The sequence below is a fragment of the Tursiops truncatus genome, chromosome 1, assembly GCF_011762595.2.
Source record: "Tursiops truncatus isolate mTurTru1 chromosome 1, mTurTru1.mat.Y, whole genome shotgun sequence".
NCBI lineage: Eukaryota > Metazoa > Chordata > Mammalia > Artiodactyla > Delphinidae > Tursiops > Tursiops truncatus.
This window is the reverse complement of record NC_047034.1, coordinates 126,883,141-126,893,768: the sequence shown is the minus strand read 5'-3', so window position 1 is coordinate 126,893,768 and position 10,628 is coordinate 126,883,141.

The following is a 10,628-nucleotide window of genomic DNA, read 5'->3' as shown; positions in this document are numbered from 1 at the left end:
AGGGAGCTCAGCTCAGTGCTCTGTGGTGACCTAGATGGGTAGGATCGGGAGTGGGGTGGGAGGGAGGTCCAAGAGGAAAGCGATATGTGTATACATATAGCTGATTCACTTTGTTGTACAGCAGAAACTAACACAACATTGTAAAGCACCTATACCCCAACTAAAAAAAATATATCATAGGTTGTACAAGATACAAACATCTGTAAGACTAAATACTAAGTGTCCATAATTTATAACAGTCTATTACAACCCCCAAAGAGAAGTCTCAAGACAATATAGATGAAATGGAAAAATACAGGGTAGTAGAAATTAACTTGTAAACAAATTAGTACAAAGTGGAGATTGCTGTAAATTGGTTTCGTTTGAGGTTTCAGAACTTAGATCAGATATGAGATAATCCTTAAAGAATGCATAGGATTTAGGTAGAATAGTTTACAGCATATTACTTAGGCCAGTTTACCCCAAGTAAAGAATTTGTTAATGGGAATAGAAGTTGATTTATTTTACTAGCTTCCAAAACATACAGAAATCTAGGAAATTATTCAATTTGTGATATTTTCTTTTTGAATTGAGATTACTGAAAACTCAATAACCAGGACATGGAAGCAACCTAAATGTCCATCAACAAGTGAATGGATAAAGAAGATGTGGCACATATGTACAATGGAATATTACTCAGCCATAAAAATAAACGAAATTGAGTTACTTGTAGTGAGGTGGATGGACCTAGAGTCTGTCATACAGAGTGAAGTAAGTCAGAAAGAGAAAAACAAATACTGTATGCTAATGCATATATATGGAATCTAACAACAACAACAAAATGGTACTAATGAACCTAGTGGCAGGGTAGGAATAAAGATGTAGACATAGAGAATGGACTTGAGGACACAGGGAGGGGGAAGGGTAAGCTAGGACAAAGTGAGTGAGTGGCATGGACATATATACACTACCAAGTGTAAAATAGATAGCTGGTGGGAAGCAGCCGCATAGCACAGGGAGATCAGCTCAGTGCTTTGTGACAACCTAGAGGGGTGGGTTAGGGATGGTGGGAGGGAGTCTCAAGATGGAGGGGATATGGTGATATATGTATGCATATGGCTGATTCACTTTTCTGTACAAGAGAAACTAACACAGTTTTGTGAAGCAAATCTACTCCAATAAAGGCGTATTAAAAAAAAAAGAACTCTCAAGGTAATATATATATATATCTCCTATTCCATTGTTCCCTAGGATTCATTCTACATAATGCCTATGATCTAGATGGATATAAAATCTCAAGGAGATCATGAGTTAATAGTGCCAGTCTGTAGTTCTGAGCCACTAGTAGCCAAATTTTAGCACTTCCCTAACTCCAAGTTCTTTCTGTGGCTCACAATGTCTAAATGTCACATTGCAACAATGTCACAATGTCTTGGTTTTACTCCTTTAGCCACTGGTACCTGTCCCTTCATTTCACCCCCAACCTGTTGATCTCTCTCCTCTGCAGCCACAGTGATCTTTCTAACGCTCAAACCTGAACATATCACTACCTTGATTAATGTTATTAATGGTTTCCCATAGCTTGTGGCAAGATATATATATTCCTATGGATAATTGAAACATTCCAAGTGTAGTTCTGAAGAATTGATTTCCAGATATCTAACTTCCATTCATACTCTTTCCTGAAATATGAAAAGGCACCCATGGCTAGAATCCCTTTCAACACTTTCCTTCTTTCTACTTTCCCTAAAATAGCCAAACATCATGCTTATTCTAAATTGCTATGGGAAATTCCCTAGGTTATAAACACCTTCAGGGTACCACACAAAAAGAACAATTTGAAATATTAGTGTGGATATGGAGAAAGTGAGTATATTTAATGAGTGGATAAAAAATTCTATTCCAATTTTGGTGGGTTCCATGTTCCTTGTTTGCAAACATAGATGAAGAAATTAAGAGAACTCAAATTGGAAACTGACTATAAAACAAAGCCTGATAAAGAATCATTATATAATTTTTAGCACATAACTCATAAAGAATTACAAGAACTGAGTGACATTTCTATAATAAAACTCTTTCCATTTCCATCTACTTACTTACAGGAAAGATTCCTCAAGCATCTATATCTTTAAAAATGAGAAAAAATTGCAATAGAATTGATGCTTGTTCTTGACTCATTCTAGCAAAAATTAGTATTTTCCACAAATTTTTAAACTAACTTTTTAAAAAGGCACTATCCTTTATGTTAAGAGATTCAGTGCCAATGGAATTTTAATGTTTATGCTTAGTATTTATCAAAATGTGTAATATATTTATGTCATTTGACAAGCAGTTGAACAGATATTAATTTTGGACAGGTTTACAAATCACATATGTTTGTTGCTAATTTGGAAAAATGTTTTCATTTTAAAATTTGTTTTTGAATTTCAGGATTTGGGGTCAGAGATTAAGAAATGCTCTTATGCTAACACTTATAAGAATAGCTCAATTAAGAAAAATAATTCTATAAAGATTTATTGTTCCAGATATTTTTTAAAATGTTAAAATATTTTTCTTTTAGGAAAATATGATGGAGAGCGTGATCTATGAAATGTTTCATGAATGAAAGTAACTAAAGATAAAATTCTGAACAGGACCACACTTCTGTATAAGAGTTTCACACAAATGGAATAATTGTCCCCATGTTCAATCATCTTAAAAGAAGTCTATTCTAGGGCAAGCAGGAAGGGTTCAAATGGTGGCCTTCTGAATTGTTTGGAGAGCATCTTTCTCTTGCTGATAGAGATCTTGCCTTTGGAGAGCATCTTTATGTTGCTGATAGAGATCTTACCTGCTTGCCACGTAACTAAGCGTACTCTGAGACATGTACATGTTGAGGATAATTAGAGTAGTCCCAGTAGTGATGGAGGTGGCAGAGAAAAGTTCCTCCTTCCAAAAGGAAGCAGACCTGGAACTGGGTAAGGATGCAACCTGAAAAGAAAGCCTGAATTTGGGTCTGTGACTATGAGCTGTATGAGTAGTTACTTTTAGTAGCAAAGAAACGTTGCTCTCTGTGTCTCTTCACTGTGAGTATTAATAAGCCCTCTCTTCTTTTAGAATGTATAACTCTTTAAGATCCTAGATTAATTTAAAATAAGCAAAAGGCCAATTTGGCTGGGATCACCAAAGATCTAACAAAAGACTGGCAATGTAGCAGCCCAAGCTTGTTTCAGAAGAATATTACTTGAATCAGGTTTTACAGAACACCCTATTCACAGCACAGAATAACATAATCCTCCAAATTTCAGTACCTCCTGATATAAAACCACACACATTATACAATGGATTAAAGTGAGAGTAGAGGAAATATTACCAGGCATTTGGGGACAAGTTAATTTATCAATGCAACCTTCATTTTTTTCACTGATATATATATATAATTTGTGGACCTCAGTTTCTTCATTGGCAAAAGGGGGATAATGGCAATCATACCACTTTCATAGGGCTGATAGTGGGAATTAAAAGAGACAATGTATGCGAAATACTTAAAATGGCATCTAGAATGTATTAAACATTCATTAAAGCTATTGGCAAAAATAGCACCTTAACACTCACAGATTATTCACGATTTAAATCATTTGTGAGCTGCCTCAAAGGCCTCTAACATGGAGAAACAAGGAATTTTCCTGGAGCACTTGTTTGAATGATGACCTGGGAAAGATTTACTAAGCTTAGAAAGCCATTGATCCAGTGAGACTAATTGATCCCTCTTACTCTGATGTTTTGCTCTAGAGATATTTTTGAAATACCAAAAGAAAATGATTTATTCAAAGGATGAATGATTAGATTAAGTAAGATCTATCTATTAGAGAGGTTAAAACAAACAAACAAAAGCCTCCCATTCATGGTCTCTGGAGGCAGACAGGACAAGGCTCAAATTCTAATTCTTCCTCTCACTAGCTATCTGCCATTGGGAAGGTAATTAAACTCTCTGGTCCTCAGTTTTGTTACCTGTAAAATGGAGATAATAACATCTATCTCATAAGGTGTTGTACAGAAAAAAGAAATACTGCATTTACTCTGCTTAGCATAGCACCTGGCACAAGGTAAGAGCTCAGCAAATGACTGTAATTCTTACCTACCTGTATTTCCATGTCCATTTCCCTTTTGAAGTAACTTGGCCTTTAAAACCCTACTAAAACATTCCCTCTTTTATATACAGCTGTGCATGGGAAACTAGGCAAGAAGTCTGCATCTAAGATTAGAACTGAGTATTAAAGGTAGAACAGCACCCTCCTGAGGAAAAAGCAAATTTGGCAGCCACTGTCAGCTCAGGAGTCACTAGAAGACAGCTACATCTTAGGAAGACAGAGTTGGGGATGGAAGGTTCAGTTTGGCTCTCACTTGCCCCGAGACCAGAACCAGCTACATAATAAGAAGGGCCTAGTGCAGCATGAAAATGTGGCGCCCCTTGTTCAAAAATTATCCAGAATTTCAAGACAGCAATAACAGAGCATTAAACCAAGTGTGGGACCCTTTGAGCTGTAGGGCTCTGTGTGACCGCACAGGTTGCATGCCCATGAACCTGGCCTTGCCTAGAAGCATCTCTCCTCACTTTTACTCTTGGAGAAACAGGATTTAGTTCTTATTATTGAAATCAATGAGCCTCATGTATTGTCTTGAGTCAGTAATACTTAGTTTCAATTTGGGACTTCGCTTGGAGGCATATTTGGAATGGCTCCATTTCCCTTTGTAGGGTGATTTTGGTCTGTAAATAAACTCTATATGCATTCTCCTTTTAGCACTGTACATTCACACATCTTAGTAGGAATAAAAATCTCCATAAATATAATTACTTTTAGAATTTATTTCCTTTTAAATGCCTTCCTAAAGGAAAGATAACAAATTTGCCATAATGGCTGCCTCTGAGGAGGAAGGGAAGCGAAGAGACTTGGGGTGAACATGTGGGAAGGGCTTCAATTCTATCTAAAATATTTCTTTCCCAAATCTAAAGATATTTGAAATTTTAATAAAGCTGGGTGATAAGTACACATATATAAATGTATTAAATTCTGTAAGCTTTTGCAATAATTTTTGCAATATTTTACAACAAAGGTATTTCGAAAAGATCCTAAACCAGATAAATGATTATTTTTAAATTTAATTTGGAGGAGTTAAGACAAGAATTTAAATCCAGTTATGCCATGCAGCATGGTTCATGACCTTGAACATCTTACCTTAACTCCCTACGCTTCCTTCCATTCTCTTCTTATAAGTTAAGAAGGTTGAGCATAAGGTATGTTTAAGAGCCTTAATAAAGGCTCTTAATCTTTATCTCTATGACACAAAGAATATATTTGGAATATAATTTGAAATGCATTGTAATTTAGGAATGTTGATTCAATGAGGATAATTGCTTGTGAAGTGGTGGGGCAAGGTGGTAAAACTTCAGTAAATTTAAATTCCAACTGAAAAGAGCTCTCCAACACGTAAATACTTTTCCTTCTATGAGATTCACTTTTAAGCATAGCTTTAGCAATCTTTTACAGTCATTTGGCCAAAATATTGTCTATTGATTTGACACAGGATTAAAAACTCAAATGCCTATAGGTAAACTGATAAGTAACTTGGTAAAAGAGGCCAAGTGAGACACGAAGGAGTGGAGGGGACTGTGGTAAACTGGAGCGAGTGTGTCCTGTTTGATGGGGCAGTCAGCACTCAACTTCACTGTATTATTCCTGTATGTCAGTTTGAGTCCAATATTGACAAAACTTTCCATTTTTCAAGAGAAGGTGGAAACTGGACTTTTATGCGATTCCTTCCATTTTTATCTGACAACTAATCCAAACTTTTACAAAGTGTATTGTCCCTCAGATAAAAATTTGTCAATGGGCTTGATTTATTCATGGTTCTAGTGCTTTACTGGCCTAGACCTATGGGCTAAAATGTGAGTATTGGTCTTTATGCTCAGTTCTGAGGTTTTTAGTAATATTACTATTGTATCTAGTGGAATCCTGGCTGTTATCTACTGACTCCCATGTTATCACCCCATCTCCTCATTTTTTTTGGCAACTGCAGTCCCTGGCTCACTCTCGTGCTCTCCATACTACTTATATCTTAACTCTTGGTGATCTCAATATATGTATATGTGACGCTTTCACAGTATGGCTGCTCACAGCCTTAATGTCTTTTCTCCTCATGATCTTGCTGTCCACCCTACCTCAGCCTCCTTACTCCCCAAGTCAAACTGTAGACCTTGTCAAGATTGTTACCTGCAACCCAGCCATCATACCATTCCACTCTGATCATCATCTTTCATCTTTTCAGCTCATTTTCTCTACCCTCACAACTGGTTCCAATGATCTTTGACTCTTCATCTCCAATCAATTGATCATTCTATCTTATCACTATTTCTCATGGTTCAATATATTCTCTTTCTTCCTATCCAGCTTAAAACTCCAAGGTCAATGTTTGTAGTCACTTGCACAAATCTCTTGTCCATCTCTCTCATCGTCTTACCTGCAGGCAAAACTACAACGCTGGCTAAATCCAATTCTCCTCTATTCCATACCCACATCTCAGCTGGAGGTGCCTAGGGGAAAACATTCAACCGTGCTGACAGAAATCACCTTAAAATATTGACCAAGAACCTCAAGTAGGTCCTTCATGCTTCCAGATAATTGTCCTATATCTCCCTAGTTACCATGAGCAATGTGTGGTAAATGCTAGTAGTAAGAGGTGTATATGTACAATGTATAAAAAACAAGATGAATATTTAAAATTAGAAAGTAGTGAAAAGATTATGAATATTGCAAATGGATGAATTTGCAGTATAATGAGAAGGAAAGCTTCTGAAAGGACAGAGATTAGATCATGCCATTGACAACAAATACAGTGCTTCAGCAAGATATGAAGAAGGTTATGAGCAAAATGGATAACCTTCTACATGTGTGGCTAGAGAGTCAGCATCCATGCTGGAAGCCCACTAGTCTAACATTCATTCAGGAGAAGATTCAAAGTTTGTTACAAGAGTAAAGACTAAACAAGGTGAAAAGGCTCTTGATGGAAAGTTCTAGTGCAGCTCTTGAATGTGCAATGGTTCAACACCTTACTGGACTCTAAATATCAAAGGAGTGATGAGGAAGCAAACAAACACTGGGGCATTTTGTGGTTGCCTTGGAGATAATCAGGGTGTGGCGTCTGTGTGTGTGTGTGTGTGTGTGGGTGTGTGGGTGTGTAGGGGGGGTTGTGGGTGTATGAGGGAGGTTTGGTGATCAACAGGCTTTGCTAATTTTTAATGTAGATGAAACTGATCTATTCTGGGAAAAGTTCCCTGAGACAACATCCAATTTGAACGTGGCTTTAAAACTGTGAAGGGACAAATCATACCTCACTTTAGTTAAAACTGCATCAAGGAAATACATGTAAAAACCTCTTCCAACATTCTAAAGTTATAAACAAGTGGGTTCAGAAATAGCCTTTGGAAACTAACCTGATTTATATTTTAAAAACGTAAAGCTTCTTTTTTTTTAATATTTATTTCTAAAATTTTATTTTTTTAGTTTTTTTTAATTAAAAAAATTTTTTTTTATACAGCAGGTTCTTATTACTCATCAATTTTATACACATCAGTGTATACATGTCAATCCCAATCGCCCAATTCATCACACCCCAACCCCCACCCCCCCGGCCGCTTTCCCCCCTTGGTGTCCATACATTTGTTCTCTACATCTGTGTCTCAGTTTCTGCCCTGCAAACCGGTTCACCTGTACCATTTTCTAAGTTCCACATATATGCGTTAATGTACAATATTTGTTTTTCCCTTTCTGACTTACTTCATTCTGTATGACAGTCTCTAGACTCATCCACGTCTCAACAAATGACCCAATTTCGTTCCTCTTTATGGCTGAGTAATATTCCATTGTATATATGTACCACACCTTCTTTACCCATTCATCGGTCAATGGGCATTTAGGTTGCTTCCATGACGTGGCTATGGTAAAGAGTGCTGCAATGAACATTGGGATGCATGTGTCTTTTTGAATTATGGTTTTCTCTGGGTATATGCCCAGAGAAAAAGTAGTGGGATTGCTGCATCATATGGTAATTTTATTTTTAGTTTTTTAAGGAACCTCCATACTGTTCTCCATAGTGGCTATATCAGTTTACATTCCCACCAACAGTGCAAGAGGGTTCCCTTTTCTCCACACCCTCTCCAGCATTTGTTGATTGTAGATTTTCTGAGGATGCCCATTCTAACTGGTGTGAGGTGATACCTCATTGTAGTTTTGATTTGCATTTCTCTAATAATTAGTGATGTTGAGCAGCTTTTCATGTGCTTCTTGGCCATCTGTATGTCTTCTTTGGAGAATTGTCTATTTAGGTCTTCTGCCCATTTTTGGATTGGGTTGTTTGTTTTTTTAATATTGAGCTGCATGAGCTGTTTATATATTTTGGAGATTAATACTTTGTCTGTTTATTTGTTTGCAAATATTTTCTCCAATTCTGAGCGTTGTCTTTTGGTCTTGTTTATGGTTTCCTTTGCTGTGAAAAAGCTTCATTAGGTCCCATTTGTTTATTTTTGTTTTTATTTCCATTACTCTAGGAGGTGGATCAAAAAAGTTCTTGCTGTGATTTATGTCAAAGAGTGTTCTTCCTATGTTTTCCTCTAAGAGTTTTAGAGTGTCCGGTCTAACATTTAGGTCTCTAATCGATTTTGAGTTTATTTTTGTGTATGGTGTTAGGGAGTGTTCTAATTTCATTCTTTTATATGTAGCTGTCTGCTTTTCCCAGCACCACTTATTGAAGAGACTGTCTTTTCTCCATTGTATATCTTTGCCTCCTTTGTCATAGATTAGTTGACCATAGGTGCGTGGGTTTATCTCTGGGCTTTCTACCTTGTTCCATTGATCTATGTTTCTGTTTTTGTGCCAGTACCATATTGTCTTGATTACTGTAGCTTTGTAGTCTAGTCTGATTCTTCCAGCTCTGTTTTTTTCCCTCAAGACTGCTTTGGCTATTCGGGGTCTTTTGTGTCTCCATACAAATTTTAAGATGATTTGTTCTAGTTCTGTAAAAAATGCCATTGGTAATTTGATAGGGATTTCATTGAATCTGTAGATTGCTTTGGGTAGTAGAGTCATTTTCACATTATTGATTCTTCCAATCCAAGAACATGTATATCTCTCCATCTGTTGGTATCATCTTTAATTCCTTTCATCAGTGTCTTATAGTTTTCTGCATACAGGTCTTTTGTCTCCCTAGGAAGGTTTGTTCCTAAGTATTTTATTCTTTTTGTTGCAATGGTAAATGGGAGTGTTTCCTTTATTTCTCTCTCAGATTTTTCATCATTAGTATATAGGAATGCAAGAGATTTCTGTGCATTAATTTTGTATCCTGCTACTTTACCAAATTCATTGATTAGCTCTAGTAGTTTTCTGGTGGCATCTTTAGGATTCTATATGTATCGTATCATGTCATCTGCAAACACTGACAGTTTAACTTCTTCTCCAATTTGTATTCCTTTTATTTCTTTTTCTTCTCTGATTGCCATGGCTAGGACTTCTGAAACTATGTTGAATAATAGTGCTGAGAGTGGACATCCTTGTCTTGTTCCTGATCTTAGAGGAAATCCTTTCAGTTTTTCACCATTGAGAATATATTTGCTGTGGGTTTGTCATATATGGACTTTATGATGTTGAGGTAGGTTCCCTCTATGCCTACTTTCTGGAGAGTTTTTATTATAAATCGGTGTTGAATTTTGTCACAAGTGTTTCTGCATCTATTGAGATGATCATATGATTTTTAATCTTCAATTTGTTAATATGGTGTATCACATTGATTGATTTGTGTATATTGAAGAATCCTTGCATCCCTGGGATAAATCCCACTTGATCGTGGTGTATGTACCTTTTAATGTGTTGTTGGATTCTGTTTGCCAGTATTTTGTTGAGGACTTTTACATCTATATTCATCAGTGATATTGGTCTGTAATTTTCTTTTTTTGTAGCATTTTTGCTTGGTTTTGATATCAGGGTGATGGTGGCCTCATAGAATGAGTTTGGGAGTGTTCCTTCCTCTGCAATTTTTTGGAAGAGTTTGAGAAGGATGGGTGTGAGCTCTTCTCTAAATGTTTGATAGAATTCACCTGTGAAGCCATCTGGTCCTGGACTTTTGCTTGTTGGAAGATTCTTGATCATGGTTTCAATTTCATTCCTTGTGATTGGTCTGTTCATATTTTCTGTTTCTTCTTGGCTCTGTCTTGGAAGGCTTTACCATTCTAAGAATTTGTCCATTTCTTCAGGTTGTCCATTTTATTGGCATAGAGTTGCTTGTAGTAGTCTGTTAGGATGTTTTGTATTTCTGCAGTGTCTGTTGTAACTTTTCCTGTTTCATTTCTAATTTTATTGATTTGAGTCCTCTCTTTTTCTTGATGAGTCTGGCTAATGGTTTATCAATTTTGTTTATCTTCTCAAAGAACCAGCTTTTAGTTTTATTGCTCTTTGCTATTGTTTTCTTTGTTTCTATTACATTTATTTCTGCTCTGACCTTTGTGATATTTTTCCTTCTGCTAACTTTGGGTTTTGTTTGTTCTTCTTTCTCTAGTTCCTTTAGGTGTAATGTTAGATTGTTTACTTGAGATTTTTCTTGTTTCTTGAGGTAGGCTTCTA